This window comes from Anomalospiza imberbis, chromosome 9, assembly GCF_031753505.1.
Source record: "Anomalospiza imberbis isolate Cuckoo-Finch-1a 21T00152 chromosome 9, ASM3175350v1, whole genome shotgun sequence".
Taxonomy (NCBI): Eukaryota; Metazoa; Chordata; class Aves; order Passeriformes; family Viduidae; genus Anomalospiza; species Anomalospiza imberbis.
In genome coordinates, this window is record NC_089689.1 from 4289810 (window position 1) to 4307679 (window position 17870).

The 17870-nt window shown below is 48.0% G+C and overlaps 1 long non-coding RNA gene across 1 annotated transcript; it reads left to right on the forward strand.

The window, feature by feature from the left end:
* The first annotated feature begins 13906 nt into the window (after nt 1–13906).
* Nucleotides 13907–15938, forward strand: LOC137479143 (uncharacterized). Its single transcript, XR_011001985.1, has 2 exons — nt 13907–14243; nt 15764–15938. It is a non-coding gene; the product is annotated as an uncharacterized lncRNA (long non-coding RNA).
* Nucleotides 15939–17870: the final 1932 nt, after the last annotated feature.

Genomic DNA, 17870 nt, shown 5'->3' on the forward strand with positions numbered 1-17870 from the left:
TTTTCAATTTTTCCTCATGTTTTCCATTCCTACTTGAGATTTCTAGCTGGGGCTAATTTTCTTCTTTATAAGTTCAGATAAAGAGCTGCCTCCCCCAAAAAAACTCAGTCCTTTCTTGGGTAACCAAAGACCAAACTGTTCTCGCTCTGGTGGCATTTGGTGTTCATTTATTTTGTGAAGCTTTTTGGAGTGAAGTTGCTCAATCCCATAACAGAACAGCAAGTCTGGTGTAGCCAAACAGCATTGCAGGCCTCAACTTGTCCTCCAGGCTCCATGAAATGTGTGAACAAGCTGCCAGCAGCCATGGTGAGTGTGAAGAGCAGATCCTGCTTACTTTGGGATGTGTGAATATTTTGACCTTCTTAGGGCTTCCCATTGCTATGTTTTAGGGCCTGATTTCTGACATGGCTCTGCATCTCCCACCTTGTGCCCAGTTCTCTTGCCCAGTTGACTCCAAATCTGAACATGAGATCAGGTTTGGACACTTCTCCATGTGCTGTGGTATATGTTTGTGTGGCTGAAGAGAACAGGCATAGCTCAAAATATCTACGAGAGAGTAACTCATACTATTCCTTCCTCCTGATCATCTTTTCAAGGTGATTCCTCCTTGTTGCTTCCAGCAAGTCACTGGAAGGACTAGAATCTCTGGAGATGTCCCTTCTGGAGAGCCACCCAAGTTAGAGCCAGCTGGTGAACTACAACTTTCACATTTGTGAATTTTTTTCAATGGTGTTTGAATGAAAAGGCTGCATGTCCAGTGAGTTGTGCTTATGTTTGGTTTTGGTTGGGTTTTTTGGCGGGGAAAAAAATGAAGGTTAAATAAATTATGCTGTGCAGGTAGAAGTAAGCAGCTGATGGTCATGGAAGCAGATGGTTGTGGAAGTTCAAGGTCTTGGAGACCTGCATGAGTTGAGAATACAGGAGAACCAATTTTGAGTCCATGTTCAGCTTGATTTAGAGCAATGTTGAGCTTTTCCCTTCTCTTAGGCTCATGGCCTAAGGAACCTCTATTTTGATCTGTGCTTAAACTCACCCAACATTATGGATCCACCTCCTTGAAGAAGGTTGGAAACATTGAAATAGCACTTTTGACTGTCTTTTTCATGGTTGTGTTGTGTTGGGGCAGGTTTGGTTATGACTGAGGGAGCTAGTAGGAAGATGCTATGGAAATGCAAGCCTGGGCAAGGAGGAGGAAGAGGAATGGAAATTTACTGTAAAACCATTGCTCCAATGGGAGGGGGGGTTTGCCTAGAAATGTTTTGAAGGACTGGTGCTCACTGGGCTGACAGAAGCCAGTCTGTGACAAGCTACTTGGAAGATTTGATGGTGCTTAGAAGTTTAGACTGGGGACCCACCAGTGACACTATTCTTTCCTTTTAATGAGGGCAGAGTTTGTCATTATCCTTAAGGAGGAGGACCAGATCCTGGGCTCGGGTAGGGATGGTAGTGACCAGCTCTCCCCTGGAAGGCTGGGACTGGCCTGGGTGAACTACAGATTTTATTGTCTGCCCTTCTCCCTGTCCCAGCACACAGTCACCTCTAGCTCAGCCCAGGATCTGTGGCTCATCCCTCGTGAAGGACACAATGAGATCTTGCCCAGGTGACAATCTCCAGGGTCTGATTTGCAAAGACTTGCCAGAGATGTGGCAACCACAGACTCACTTAAATTCCAACAGCGAGCTAGTTGGTGCCAAATCCCATTTGTATCACTGAGAAAAATGGTAAAATCATTGTTAGGTGTTCACTAAAATACTCTAAATTTTAGAGAACACGAAGCATGAGTCAGGCATTGAAACCAGCATCCAAAGGAGGGAGGGAGTGGCGAGAGGCAGCAGGAGTGCTTATGAAATATTTTGTTTCACTGGCAAGAGGACAAGAAATAATTGGGCTTTAAATCAAGGAAATGGGAGAATAGGAACAGCAAATCAAGGGAAATGGTGGAAAATTAGGTCTTAGAGTAGAGAAATGTGTACACATGATCACCTGGTGGTTCTGGCAGAGATATATGCCCATAAATCTTCTCTTTTAACCTCTTCCCTGTTGCTTTATGGGGAATAGTGTCAGGCTTGCTGGCCCCATCCATCCTTTCTAGAGACTACTGGTTTTGGTTTCAACTTGCTTGGTGCTGAGCACCCACTGAGTGGCCTGAATCTGCTTTAGAGCTGGAGAGGGAGCTCCCAGCCTGTCTGGACTCCTTGGGGACTGTGACCCCCACAAAGGGAAGATCCATCCTGTATGTGGATGGGGTTGGATGGTTGGGATGAGCCACAGAGGACTCTCTCCTAGAGCTGTAGTGTGTGGGTACACACTCACAGATGTTAAAACCTAGAAGAGTAAGGTAACCTCTCTGGAGACCCCAGCACCTCCTTGATATTTAGGCACAGGACATCTCAGCAGGTCCTTCCAGCTGCAAATTCTGCTATTAAAAAAAAAAAAATAAAAATCCCCTTTATACCTCCCTTAAGGTCCCAGGCTTGTTTTTATTATAAAAATAATGAAATGTGAAAATAAAGCTTCCTCTGTTTGCTTTCTGCCAGGCATCCCTCCCTTTGCACAGTGCTCATTAACTCCCCTAACGCTCAAGTCAGACACGGCCTCTGGTTAAAAACAGCAACCGCCCTCATGCCTTGCCTGTTTCCCAGGAGCTGACAGCCAGACAATAACACCAATGGGATCATCTTCATCAGAAGATGTCAGCCCCCTCTGTAAAATTTACATAACTTGAATTTGGAGTCGGGGGGAGGAGGGAAGCAGATTGAAGAATAGGTAAAGAATGTTGGAAAAAGAAGTAGAAAGAGAGAGGCTGCTGGAGAAGCTGCCTCTCTGCATGTCCCTGCTGAGGGATCTTTTGGGCAGGTAAGAATTTCTGCTCCAGGATCACAGGTGATGTGAGTTATGTTGCTGCATCAGTGGTTGGACTTGATCTTGCAGGTGTTTTCCAACCTTAATAATTCTGTGGTTTTCCCCAGCACAGCCCTCCTGATCCACTCTGATGCCTGGGGTGAGAGTACTCAGCAAGAGTGAGGTGTTAAATTATTCTGTCAGAAACAAAAGTCTTTGCTGAACGTTGTTTTAAAATAGCCAGCCTGGGCCACATGGTTTGAGGAGCTCTATTAGTCAGATAAAAACATTGTCTTCTGGTATTCAGGCAGAATGGGGGTGTCCAAAAATGTCTTAACACAAAAACTGCTCCTGCAAAGCCTTTAATCTGATTTTCTTTGGCTGTTGGTACATCCTGGTGGGAATCTGGTGTTGGCCCACCTTTGGCTGCTCTAGGGCAGCTGCCTAATGAAGACAAGTCCAAGCCCAGGGTGTAAGGACTGTTAGGGTGACAGTACTCATCTCCAATTCCTGCTTGAAATGGCTGCATACCCAGGGGCAGCCTTCCCCAGAGGGAAGGGGAGAAAGCCATCACTCACTGCTTTGGTGTGGGAGGAATTGTATCCTATAGGGCATCTGGTATGAGGCTCCTGAGCTACCTGGAGGAAGCTCCTTCACCTGTGGCTGTCAACACAGCCCAGTCTGGCGTTACATGACCTTGGGGTTCTGTGCTTAATGCTATCGTGGACCCCCTTTCAAGGCTTGGACATTGGGGTATTGTTTCTTTAGTTATGATTACTCCAAAGAGATGCAGAGTAGTGAACATTTGTGCCAGCAGCTGAGGGTATCAGCAGCTGTCCGGGGCCATTATGCAAAAGTTCAAGTCCTGGCCAGCATGCTGAGTCCTAATGATCCTTGACTGAAGGCACGTCTGAGATGTCAGGCAAAAACTTATTCTTTATTAGTTTATGCTTTTTTGGATGTGGGAGATGCTGTTTGAAATGAGTGTCTGAGCACAACAGCTATTCCTGCCTGCTTGTCCATCACCTCGCTCTCTCTGCCTGTTTGTTTGCTATTGTGCCTGTATTATTTTTTTCTCTCTCCCTTGTTTCATCTCTGGCATAAGAAGTTATTCAGCCCCCGAGTGCGCGGGAGCCTATTGTGCACAGAGAGCTGCAGCACAAAGGGTTCCACAGACAATCTTGTTCCCTCTCACCAGCACAAGCTGCCCAGCCAGATTCAGAAACACATCTGCAAGTCTTAAAAGGAGTTATGCTCTGTTTGACTGCAGCTTAAAGCACAGGGAATAGGGGAGGGAGAGGCCTTTCAGGAGCCTGGTGGGTTTTATCAGGCCACTCATGTCCTGTGGCACAGCTGCAGTCCAGCCCATGCAGATGTTAGTGAATGCCTGTGTTTGAGATGGAGATTTACTTTGCAGCTGGTCTGAAGACAAGCAATGGACACACTCTCCCCGTGAGAACCTCTGGTTTTGGGGTATGGAGATGCCCCCCCCCCACCCCCGGCAGGCTGCAGTTTTAGCACCAGAATGGCTGCCTTGGTGGTGTGTGAATGCTCATTAGTCCTGATCTTCAGCAGGGCTCAAATGTGGATGCAGACCTCCTTAACTGCTTTCCTGCAGTGGTAGTTCTGAATGGCACTGTGCTGTAGGCATGGATCTACCTCCTCAGCAGTAGCTTCATGTTTTCCAGGGCTCCCATTGCCCAGAGAAGTGCCTGTGCAAGGATACCAGAGGGTGTGTTGCCAGCCCTGGCACATGCTGGCTGTCAAGGGCACTGAAGCACAAGAGATGAGTTCAGGACACTTGGGTTCCTACATCTCCCAGAGCTGTTACAGGTTAGCCTGCCTGAATGCTGTCTTGACACTTGGCATAACCCCAGCTTCCGTAGCAGGGGTGGGAGCAGCTCTAAGCTTGGGTTCTGCAGATCAGTTTAGTCACTGGTCTGTTGGAGTACAGCTCTGGTCCAGCTGGGGCAAAATGGGGTTTTTCTGACCACAGAATAACAGGATGGTTGGGATTGGAAGGGGCCTTCCAGATCTTCCCATTCCATGGGAATTCCAGTGGGTAATTTCATGTCCTTGCCAATGGGCAAGGACACCGCCCACTAGACCAAGTTGCTCTGAATCCTGTCCTGCCTGGCCTGGAACACTTCCAGGGGTAGGGCAGCCACAGCTTTTCTGGGCAACCTGTGCCAGGGCCTCAGCACCCTCACAGGGAAGAATGTTTTGCAAATATCTTATCTAACCTCCTCTCTTTCAGTTTAGAGCCATTCCTCCTCTTCCTGCTCCAGAACCTTGTCCAAAGTCCCTTTCCAGCTCTCTTGTAGCCTCTCTCAGCATGGGAAGGGGCTCTAACATCTCCCTGGGGCCTTTTCTTCTTCAGGCTTGACAGCTCCAACTCTCCCCCACTGTCTCCATTGGAGAGGTGTTCATCCCTCTGAGCATCTTTGTGACCTTCCTCTGGACTCGCTTCAAGAGGTTCACATAAACCTGTGGAAAACCAGGGAAACCCCTCATCTCTAGATCTGCACAGCTGGGGAGGTTGGTTAAACCCATGCCACTAATCTTTCCTTGCTCCAGTCTTGTGAGACAAAGAATTCCCAAGCTCATGGATCAACCTTCAAGCTGAGATGTGCTCTGTGAAATGTCAGGATTTGGGTGACCTCTTCCATTTCACCTCGGATGCTGCTGGAGTTCAGTGCTGCACCAAAATAGGAGAAGAGGAGGTGTCCAAGCAAGTGGCAGGGACAAACAGCTTTAAAAAAGCTCTGTCTTTGCAGAGTGCTGTTTCTTTTAACCTTTAAAGACTCTGCCTTGATTCTTTTCAAAGCCTCCTGCTTTGATTTCCTGTTCACAGTTGTCTTTCTGGCAACCCATGGAAGAAAGGAGACATGGATGAGGGTTAAAGAACAGCTGCAGGAACATAATTAATGCTTTGCAACATTTCTGAAGGCCTTTAGCACCTTGCCGTGACCCAGCCTGTAACATCTGTGCTTTGGCATCAGCCAAGCTGTAAAACTCCCCTCCTCCAAGTACTGCACAGAGCAACTGTCTCCTGCCTGAGGCGCACAATCAGGGCGAAAACGTAACAAATCAGTACAAAAGGCAGGCTGGAACACAGATGGCAGGTCCTTGGGTGCTGGGCTTGGCAGTGGTAAGGGGCCTCCAGCTGTTGATCCTTGTTAGGTTTCCAAGGGGGGAGGTGGAAGAATGCTGCTTTAGTAGAGATTTGATAGGAGAAATAGGACACAGCCGAATCTGAGCATCTCTGCATTCTCCTGTGTTCTCCCCCACAGAATGGGTGTGGGCCAAAGGCAGAGCCACAGCTCTGCCCAGCGCTGTCAGGATGATTGCCTGTGCAGCTGTCACCTACCCCAAGGGATGCCAAATGTGTCCCCATTTGGATCATGTTTTATCAAGGTTTGTCTTTTGCAGCACTTTTCTCTTTATGTGGCTAAAGGGCACCTTCAGGGCTTGCCACCCTCATTTTTATGTGAGCTGTAACTCAGTACAAAGGAGACACATAAGTGACTCCAATTCCCTAGGGATCCAGCTAGTGTTCTCCTTTCAGTTCCAGACCCAAGGCACAGCTGGAGCTAACTTGGTGACCAAAGAGAAGATGAACAAAACCATTTTGTTTTTGAAGATTAACTTTTTTTCTTCTTCCATATCTCCCGTTTCTTCCCTGTTTTGCTGCAGCCAGCCCCGCTGAGTTTCCAACCTTCAAAGCCCGTCATACCCAGCTGGACAGGAGCGAGCTTGCCAAGGGGAACTGTTTGTCCTTTGCTCTTTTTGGTTTTCTGAGAGGCCTGTGACTGTAGTGGATGCCAAGCAACCCTGACCTTCACCTGACTGGAGTTCCCAGCTGCTACAGTATTATTACACCATCTCTGCCTGATAAAAATTCAGCTTTGTTTCTTGTACCTGGAAATTTTATATGACAAATGTGTCTAATTTCTAATTCTAGCCTCCTTTAGGTGGACCAGAATGTCTGCTGCCTGAGAGAGGTTTGTAGATCCAAAAGGCTGGAAGGAGGCACTACATTTCTCTCCTTTGCCTCCTGTTAGAAATGTGCCAGAGACACTAATCCAGCACTTGAATTTCAGCCAGGTAGCTGGAAGGGACTGCATCTCCTGAGCACCTTCCTCTGATGGACTACCCAACTTTGCTTCTTGTCATGCTTCCCTGTGTTTCTCTTCCTTAGGGCAGGAGGGAGGTGTTGCTGGAGAGACCAACTTTCTTTAAAGAGAAATCTCTTGCTTCACAAGTCACATGGGGATGTTTTGCTGCATCTCTGATGAATTTTCTCCCCTTTGGAAGAAAAAGTGGCTGGGTTTGCAATAGGCTCCCTCCTGGTAATAAAAATGATGGGATTTCTTTAGGGACAGCAGCTGGGGAATTAGTCCTGAGCAATAGCATATTATAACATCTCAGACATCTTTGTTTATGCAGTTTAAACAATGCCTGAGCCACAACATCCCTGTGGGCTTGGTGAGCCCCATCAGGTCTGTGGGCTCCTAGGGCACTTCGGAGGCAGATCTCTGGTTTTGCAGCAGCTGTGGGTTTAACTGCATGTCTGTAGCTACATGCCTGTGCACTACTTCCTGTAATCAGGGTGTTTTTTTAAGGGGACTGGAAGAAGCCATAGAGCATTATTTTCATTTGGGAATTGCAGCTGAAATAGAAAGTGCCTTGCTCTGGTGGTCAGTTCAGTGTCAGATGTGTCCAGCTGTGCTGGCTGGAAAATGGTAAGCGAGTTGTTACAGGCTACATAAAGGAGAAAAGGAGAGAGAATAATCATGGGGGAGCAAAAACTGAAATGCTCTGAAGATCTGGTATCAACAGTCAGGGGTATGGGGGGACACTTTGGGCTCTGCAGGCACATCAGAGGCAAAGAGGAAATAAATGGCATGCCAGAGAAGAAAGGGCAGTGGATTAATAAGTTGCATAAATAGGATTGCCATCACTCCTACTCTTGGTTTTATTCCTCTCAGCTCCAAAACAGTGATTTTAAAAAGAATATTAATGCCAAGATTGTGTGTGGAATGTACATAAAATCCCAAGCGTTTGGTTAGGAAGCCTCTTGTTTCTCTCAAGAATATTCTTTCTCTCTGTGCAAATGTATATGCTCTGGGCAAATCCCCTTAAAGTTACTCTGTGGTGAAGGCCCTTGAATACTGGTGGTTGAATGAGAGCATATTTCACTTTTGCACTGGAATTTGTAATTGTATGGGGAAAAACCTCACGTTTCTACCCAATTCTCCTGAAGCAAGGAAGCATTGCATTCTTCTGTTTTGCCTCTTATTAACAGAGTTTCTAGAGGTGCTGAGCTCCTGCAGTTCCCAGTGACGTGAGCAGGGCAAAGCAACCTTGGAAACTAGATGTGAGAGCTCTCCAGAGAGCGCTTTCCTTCCAATCCCAGTGCATCCTGTAAGATCCCAGATGTGGGACGTGGTGTGTTTGCTGCATGTCAGTTTGCCTTAGGATTCTCACCTGCTTTATAGCCCTGTGTGGTGGGATACTCAAACCAGTGAGTCACTGGTCAGGCAAGATGATGGGGACCTGATCTGAGCACTATTACTTCTGAGTGGTGGTTGTTTCCCTTTGATTGCTAGGCATAAATCTCCTGGGGGTTTATAATAAATATGTCAGTGAGAGCCAGGCTGTAGAGTCAGAGTGAGTGTCTGAGGCGCTGCCCGTGTGTTTGTCCCCAGTCCTGTTGATGTGTCAGGGTGCAAAGGACTAGTTAATCAAACTGCAGAAATTAGGTGCCACCTGGCCATTTTTCAGTTGTCACCTGGTAATCAGACAGAGCAGCTGCTTCGACAGCCCTGAGCACTCAGCCTGTGGTGTTTGACAGTGAATTAAACAGCAGGCTGTACTTTCTGCTCCTTTGCTCTTACAAACTGGGACCGAGTCCTCAAAGCAACTGTTCACCTGTGGAGGGGAGGAGGAAGAACAGGGATTGTAAAATAAAATGAAACAGACCAGTCAAGTAATTTAATTCTTAAATCTAGTCTCCCTTGGGCTAATCTCCTCCAAGCCATTCTTTGCTCAGGTCAACTGCTTTTAATTAGCAAGCTTCATTGATCAGGGCAGGAGTGGGAGCTGATGGGTTGCTGTCCAGGTCTTTTTAATTAGAGGCTTTTCTTCCTTGCTGGAGGAATGGTATTACCCAGAGAGGAACCTGGCAAGAAGGCCTGCAATTGTTTGAAGAAGGCTGACCTACGATCGCCTTCACGGCATCTCTCCTGGCAGTGTCAGGGGTTAGCAAATTTTCAAGTGGAGAAAGAGGGAGGAAAAAGAAACAAGCCTGAAAGAAAGTTGTGGTAGCACTGGGAATTACTGTAGAGATACAGTTGCAGGCAGGAGTGTGGGAGTGTTTTTCGTCCTTCCTAGGGAAAAGCAGAAAAAACCAAAGGTCATTGCACACACCTCCAGTTTCCCCAGCATCTTCAGTCTGCTTTCTGAAATGTTGCTGCCCAGCAACAGGAGCAGTGGAGCATCTTTGGAAAAGAGAGTGAAGAATACTTGCTCCCTGCCTTGGGGAGGAATGCCCTGCAGTCTAACAAGGTAGAGGTTGCTATCACATTTTTCCCCTCTTACAGTGGTTCTCTGGGGCATTAATAGTAGTGGGGTTTTTTTCCCCCTTTTACTGTCGTTCTCTGGGGCAATAATAGTAGGGATGGGGCTCACCATGTGACTGCAGCTTTGGGCAGGGATGGTGGTGGTGTTGCTTACTGGCTTCTCTAGCTGGTGTCCTTTTAGGGTACAAGACTGAAAGTGAACCCCTAAAATCTTCCATCCTCCTGAAGGATGACACTTTACTCCTCTTTCCTGTAAATGGAAAACCACTGATATTACCTGATAGTATTCCTTCTTTACTCCATTACCAGAAGTGGTAATTTCTATTAAGTGTAGATGCCCACACTTCAAGGATGTGGATGCACCTGCATCTCTGTTCTCTGCCAGGTCTCCTCGTGGTACAGTTGTCCTGAATTTTGGATGAAATCTGGCACAGGTACTTTGTGGTGACTGTAGGTGCAAATCTATGGGCTGTCATGATGTGGTTCCTGGGTGACAATGCTCTCAGCTCCTGGGCCTCTGCAATTCATGGTTAAGGAAAATACATCTAATATTAATTAATTAGCACAAATTTGCTATTTTATGTATTTGATCAACTCAGCCATTAAACCTCTGAAATGCAGTTAAATCAAACAGAACGGAAGTGGCTTTGTATCAAACGATTGAATTAATATAATTATCTTAATGATTAAATCATCAAATCAACCTACAGCTCCTTTATCTGCTTTACTTGGCCATTTGGGAAAGTATCAGCTCTCAATCCCTGAAGCACCATTCTCAGTGTCAATGCCTGCCTTTATATTCCAGTCAGACAGCTGATCTGCAGGTGATCTCCAACCGACTCTCCCCTGGAGAGCAAGGCTCTGATGTCCATTACAGCTGTCAACCAAAATTATATATATTTGGGCAAGGGGTGATCTCTTGTATACCCGCTCTGTTGTGAATCATAGAATGGTTTGTGTTTCAAGGGACCTTAAATATCATCTAGTTTGTTGTTCCAGGGGTGGAAAGGCTGGTGAGTCATGACTTTGTAGGGTTCCACGTGCCATAGGAACACAGGTACCTGACTTGCAGGCCAAGGGTTACTTCAGGGGCTGCTTTTGGAGCTGGGAAGGTGCCCTTGAAATGTCTTACCTTTGTGTGGCTCTTTCTTGCAATGGGTTTCCTGTTCTTGTATCCTGAGGAAAAATTGTGCCAGTTGAATGATATTGGTATTATAATTAATAAATACTAACATGGGTTAGCTTAGGGAGACCTCCCCACAGGACTGATGTTCTGCTGCAATTAATTTTAGCCAGTGGAATTAGTTGCTCAGCTATTTAATGTATCACACTGGTTTCCTGGCTGGAGGTTGCTGTCTTAGTCCTGTCAACTATGAGACCTTGCTAATGGCACTGATTCTTGGTGCCTCACCAGAAGTGTGAGAGGAAACAGCAATGTCATAAAGAAGTTATGTCAGGGAGAGCCTGGCAGCTGCAACTTGAAGCTGTAAAATGTGGGTTTAAGTTTAAATGAGGGTCAGCTTCCCATTGGAGTAATCCAAGTTTTAACCAGGCAGCCAGCCAAGAGCTGGCAGTGATTAGTCAGAGCCATTATGATCTGTGAACACACTTCTGTTGACCCTGCAGGACTCCCAACTTGAGAACAATAAAAACTTGACACAATTTGGTCCCAAAATTATCATTGAGCCCCTCAAAGTTTTATCTTCCATAGGCATGTGCATGAGCCAGTTGCTGTCTCTGCAAGCAGATAAGTTTAAGTTGGTTTTAGGCTTTGAAGCAATGCTGAGCTTTGTGTAGGAGTTGGACAAAAGGTTAGGTCTTTTGAGAAAGTCCCGGCTTTGGGCTCTGTTTCCTAGTCCCAGTCTGTGACTGTCTCCGTGGTCCTGCAGCCACCTCATTGCTGATAAGCAGTGCCACTTCATCCTTAATCGTTCCAGCTGACAGCAGCGAGGATGACTCATGCACAGCACTGTTGTTGGAGTGTGAGTTTAGCCTCCAATTGTGCTGTGAGGAGAGAACAAGCCGGAAGGGTTCCCGAAGAGGCTGTGTTGTTCCTGCCAGCTCAGGGCTGCTGGCAGGGGGCTCAGGCACTGACAATATTGCTGGTCTCTCTGCAGTCTCACTCCTCACATGCCTCAGTAGGGGGTGAAAGGGTAAAAAAAAAAAAAAAAAAAAAAAAAAAAAAGGACACAATCCAGGTTTGGTTTTGTGTTGTGCTCAAACTCTCAAACTTCTGCATAGTTCCTCCTTCTACAGGAAACAATCACTCTGCAGGTGAGGCGTGAATACATCCACTGAAGAAATTGAAAGAGACTGTCTCAGCAGGGGAGGGATTTGAATTCTGTCAGATTTGGGGGGGAGGTTTCCAGCCTTCCTTGGATGCCGATTTCCCAGGGGTGGTGCTTTTCGTCCTGCATGTGATTTTTGGTTTTGGCAAGCTGCCCTTTGGTGCTGTGTGTTGCTTGAGATGAAAGGCTGGAGCAAAGCATGTTCTTAACACTTAGGAAACCAGCTGTGTTGTCAGATTCACCTTGAAATACTGAAGAACAGCTTTGCAGGGGCCAGCCCTTGCGTTACCCTGGCTTAACCAGGCTGTTGCCTTGGCTGTCATCCATAGATGTGAGGAAGACCATGGTCTCCCTTTCTGGTGGAAACAGCAACAGGAGAGACAAGTTGATTGAGGACACAAGGAATGGTTTGGTTCTAGCCTCCAATTCTGGAAGTCTTGTTCAGCCTTTGAGCTTGCACCCTGTGCTGATGTCCCCTCTGTGATAAGCGAGCCCTACCTGGGCTGTCCCTGAGCAGCACCATTTCTCCTGGTTCCCTCCTGGAGAACTGTCACATTCACCCATCGGTGTCAACTGATGGGACCTTCCTCTTGTTGTCAGGATTTGCTTTCCTCTGATAATGCTGAGACATGGGAGCTTCAGCTTGGGGAGATACTTTCAAGTGGATGGTATTAATAATTTCTAGGTGGATGGAAATAGCTGAAGAAACATCACTTGGAAAGGTGTGCAGGTCAGGCACTGAGAGCATCCTTGGCCTGGCATTAAAGTCAACATTTCTGGCTGTGTACAGCAAAGTGATGATGGGTTGTTATTACAAGTATCTGCTAGAGAAGGGAGAACCCTCTGCTAGAGAAGGTCTCTCTGTAGCAGGTGTGTGTGATTCTGATGGTGCCTGGTGTGATCCATACAGTCAGTCTGGTGTCAGCACTCTGATTTACAACCCTTACAGTGCTCTGGCACCTGCACTGCAGTGTCAGAGACCTCACCTCCCCTTCTCTGATGCCTTGTTTGCTTTGTGCTGGTAAATTTTAGGAGCAGCTCCTGCAGATTTGTGTAAGGTCAGATGCCTTCTCTTCTTCCTCTTCCTCTTTCCTGCCAGCATGCCTGAACAGTGTACATCTGACAGGTGGTTATGCCCCAGGAAGATCTGTCTGTTCCCTGTTGAACATCACAACCCTTTCCCTCTTTGCTTCTATCAACCAGTCAAGGTTTGTGACAGGGGAATGCTCTGACTTGCAGGTGGGAGGGTGCCCCAGGTGCTTGATGCCTTCATTTCCCCTGTTTGTCCAAATGTGGCATCTCAGGAGGATGCAATGGGGGTTTGCTCCCCTTCCCCATCTGTATTCCGTCACCTGAGAGTAGATGCTCCAGCACAGGATTTGGTGTCAGTGCTGGCACGTCTCATGGTAGCAATTCCAAGCTGTTCAAGCCCTGCAGCATCTCCCTTCTATTTCCCTTCCTTGCCCTCCTTGGGCTGCCCACATGTCTGCATAGAGACATGGTCATTCACCCTGTGGACAACTCTGAGTCTGGACTCCTCTTTTTTGGCAGAACAACAGTCTGTGCTTAGGTCAGCTGTAAATTTAATCGAGTGGCACAAAGGATTTAGTGCACCTTGTGTATGAAAATTGCCTTGGGCTGGACTAAAGAAACACACGTGGCATTCCCTTTCTCTCTTCCTGTGACTGCTTAGGCTGTGGTTGTTTTTTTTTTTCCCTTTTGTCTCCCACTCCATGACATACAACGCAGATGTTATTTGCATCTTGGTGTGTCTCAAAACACTGTGAGGCTTCTCACTAGCAATGATGAATTCAGTGTATGCAGCACAGAACTGTGATTTCCCTCAGGGTCCTTTGTAGCAATAATTTCTGTAAATAAAGGCTGGAATTGGGATCTCTGTTGTAATAGGATTTTATTTGTGCAAGGGCTGGTAGCCATGTCCCCCTGATGCTGCCCTGTATTAGGATTGTAGACTTCATGACAGCTTTGTGTGTGGGATGGGAAGGGTGGGCTGGCACAGAACACCCTTGAAGGGAGGGAGAGGAGTAGGACTTATCTATGGGAAGTGTTGGAATGTTTGTAGGCCAGAAACACAGTGCTGATGGGCACCTCCACTGTCTCTTGAGTCGCTGGGTCTCGCCAGACTGGTTTGTATTCCTGACAGGGGGCTGGCTTTCTGTAAAGACCCCAAGGTAAAGTCCCCATGCTGCATAAGGTGCCAAAGCCTGTGAGTCTTGGAGGAGAGGGAAGAGCCGGAGTGGAGAAGGTCTGAAGAGGCTCCAGCAGCTCTTGCTGCTGCTGTGACTGCATTGATGTGTGTGGAGGAAAGCTGCAACCTCTTCATTCGTCTCTGGACTTGCAGAACTCGTGATTCCATGAGCCTGTGGTGACCCGCATCCCGAGGCAGCTGCCTTTCTGAGAAGCTCACCTCTATAAAACACACAGCACTGCTGAGAGAGCAATTTGTCAGCCCCCTCGAATGAGGAGTGCAAGAGAAGGGTGCCTTTAATTATGCCTGCTTGGGAGAGAGGTGAGCAAGGAGCGTGTGCGATCGCAAGCCTTGGGGGTTGTTAGATTTTCTTCTCACCTGTTCTGTCAGTAAGAAGCGCATGGGGGAAGCACGTGTGTGTTCACACATTCACTCTGCTACCCTGCTGGGTGCAGTAACTCTTCCTGTGCTGGTGAAAGGATGCTGATGGAAACTTCTCTTCAGCGGGAGGACTGGTGGCTGTGCTGGAAGTGATGGGACCTTTGTGCCTGGGCTGCTGCAGCACTGCAGAGCATCGTTGTTGCAGGATCCTGAGCAGCTGTGGGTGAATGCAGCACGCTTTGAACATACCTCAGACATGTTGGTAAATAAAGATTTTTATTGTTATGTTGGATGTATCTCATCCTGAGTTGGTCCTGTACCCAGGTTAGGTGGGCTCAGTACCACCCAGTGATGTGAAGCTGAACTGTAACTCTATTACACTATGGAGGTGAGAGGCTTTTCCTCAGGCAATGAAGGCAAAGGATGCGTGCCAGGTTCTGTGTCAGCAGTAGAGAGTTGTGCTGTTCTCAAAAATAACCAGGTACCAGAATTGTTTGTCACGTGAAATGGTGTGCTGCCACTTCATCCCTCCCTGGCATCACCCGGAAGGCTCAAGTGAGCTCTGACAAAGCCTGCACACCATTCACAGTGTAATTAGCACCACAAGTCTTGCTAATTGCTGAGGGTTTTTTTTCTTCCCCCTCCCCTTTTCCAGCACAAAATTTTTCTAGTTATCTTGGGTTATCATCATGGTAGACAGTGTGCTAAGCCTGGATGCTCCTTCTGAGGGCTGGTGTCAGGAATAATTACTGCCAAAGTAAGCTGATCAGCCCTTCCTTATTAGCTGCTGTTGTTGTTACTCGACATTGATTAGTAATTTGTAGCTGCCAGTGCTTTCCTCTGCCCTCAAAGCCCAGGGTTTGCTGGTGCTGTTCTGCCAAGGACAAATTAACGTTTTCCCCCCTTGCCACCCCGGAGCCTTCCTGTCTAGAGTGTGGTTTTTAAATCTCCAGCTCATAGCTGGGAGAGCAGCAGCAGCCCTGTCTGAATGCTGACTTTGCAGGTGAAAATTGCTGAGGGTCCCAGCTGGCTGCAGTGGTGGAAGATCTTGTGGTGAGTGACCCAGTGGTGGGATACTGTAATTTTAGGCGGAGAGCTTTGCAGTGATGCCCTCAAGTCCTGCATCATCCTGCTGGTTGGAGAGGTCATTGGATATGCCACCTTAAATATCAAATGGCTCCAGAGAGATCTGTGATGTTTGTAGGTGGCTGCTCACGTGTGTTCATGTCTGAGCTGGTGAGCAGCGGTGAAGGCAGGTTTTGGAGGGGAATGAGGAGAAAACACACCTGTAGCCTCTATCCTGTTGTGAGATGTTCAGTTTGTTTTGATGTAAGGCCACTTAGCAACCTGAAACCGCAAATGCTGGGAGAGGGGGAGCCTCCCAACCAAGGCCTGGGGTCAGGGGTCCTTCCTCAGTGCTGACTCTCTCTGTGGTTGGGTCCGTCTCTTATGTCTTTCAGCTGTTCCTATCTAGCTCTGAGAGCCACATGCCATCACTTGTTTGCCTGACCTGCTGCTCTGTGGACCAGCCGTGCCTGTCAAAGCAGGGTCAGAGAGAAGAAGGCAGGCTTGCAAGCCTATGCTGGGATGGAGAGGGAAGTTTGGGCAAAGGAATAGAGGAATGCAAGTGATTTTTATGTGTTCTATGTGTCTTGTGCCAGCATGTTGCTGGCCCACATATTGTCTCAGGACCTCAGCAGCGAATCTTCTGAGCATTTTGGCTTGTCCAATGTGGCCCCTTACAGAGTGACATCCCAGGAGATGCTCTCCCATCAAACACCTGCATGCAAACAGTAATCTACCCGGTGCAAGCCCTCTGTGGAGGGGCCATGGAGGAGGTCTTGGGCTGGCATGTAGCAGAGCAGCGTCCCCATCCATCTCTGCCAGCTGTGCCGCCAGTGCTGGGAGGCAGCGTGTGCCATCGCTGTCCATCTGACACAGCAGGTATAATTCATGCATGGGCAGCAGAGACGGCGAGGAACGCGCCTCCTCTCACCCCTACTCTGACTAGCATCCCTGTGCTGCCAGGAGGTGGCAGGGGGCAAAGCTTGATGTCACTTCTTGGCACTGTAAGAAGACGTTATTCAAAGAGACGGTGACCTCTCCTGGCATGCAGAGCGCTGCCGGGGACCTCCAGCCCCGCGTCTGCGGCAAATCAAATGTTGTGCTGTGGGAGAGGAGGGCTGGCACTCAGACATCCATCACCAGCCTCCTGACCGTGCAGGAGAGGAAGAGAGCTGCCAAGAAGCCTCCTCTCCATCAGTCCTGGGAGGCGCCGGCAGCTTAAATCCTGGGGTGTCTTCTTACTCATCCATTAGTGGACACTAACCACAGCTCCCTGTGCACGCACCTTAATGGCTGCCTCATCTGGACAAACCCTAATTAAGACTGAGGAGTGGTTTCTTTTCAAAACCTGTGCTCAAGTGTGTTATTCCAGTTTCTCACCTTCTCAAATGAGATTTCCAGGGCTCAGGCTAGGTGATTTTTCTTTTCTTTAGTAGTTCCAGTGATTCACCAGTTTAAAAACGTGAGAGGACTGCAGGACACCCAATCAGGCTTCCTTTCTGATCACACGTTCAGGGGATTTTATTATCTTTTCTTTTCCTCCCCAGAGAGCTCAAGTTCTAAGGTAGCTCAGGTAGAAACCTGCAAACCACAGAAATTAATCTTTGCTGACAAAAGCTTTCTGACTAAGCACTGGTCTGGATTTGAGGATGTGCTTGACGCTCCCAGGTGAGCTTGCAAAGGTGGAGGGAGCACTGGTGTGTCCCACCACTGTGGTAGTGGATCACAATAGGGTGTGCACTCACCATGGGGCAGAGTTAGAGGGTCCAGGCCACTCTCTGTATGTGGCAGTGACTGTGCAGTGCTATTGCTGGGGATCTTGGAGGGTGAGGCCAGTGAAGTGTTAGAAATCTGCATCTTGCTTGCAGGCTGCTCTGTAGGGCTGAGAGGTTTCTTCAGCTTGGAGGCTGCATGCTCCAGCTCCTGTTCTTCACTGGTACAATCCAGTCTACACCAGTGACTTCAATGGGCCAGCCTCAGTTTATCTAACATGAAGATGTTACCTTTGACCTCAGCTGAATTCCCTGGCCCATCCTCTTCCCTGTGATCTACTCAGCTTCTTGTCCAGCTTGCCCCTGCTGTGGAGGCCACCATCTCAGCCACAGGAGCAATTGCTAGGCCTTGGCTGCTGGTTCATGAATCACTGGAAAGGGCAGAGGCTGCCGTGCTCTCCCCCTTCCTTGTGCTTTGGGGTAGGTGTGGTTTCTGCAGCACTGAATGCACCAGTAGAGGACATTGCAGGCAACCCTGCAAGTGTCCCATGTGTTCACTGCCTAAACCATGGCTCTCTGTGGAGGACCTGCCTCCCTCTGCTGACAAGGAGGTGCTGGCGATGTGCCACTCTGGTCTTGTGTGATAGAGGCAGCAGAATGTGAGAGGCTGTTGACTCGGAGAGCAGCATGAGCTAAAAAACGTTGTGGAGAATGTCTCTGATTTGAACTGGTGTCTGCTGGGATCTGAGCCAGCCTTTACAGAGCACTTTGGGTGGTTGGCACTTTCTTG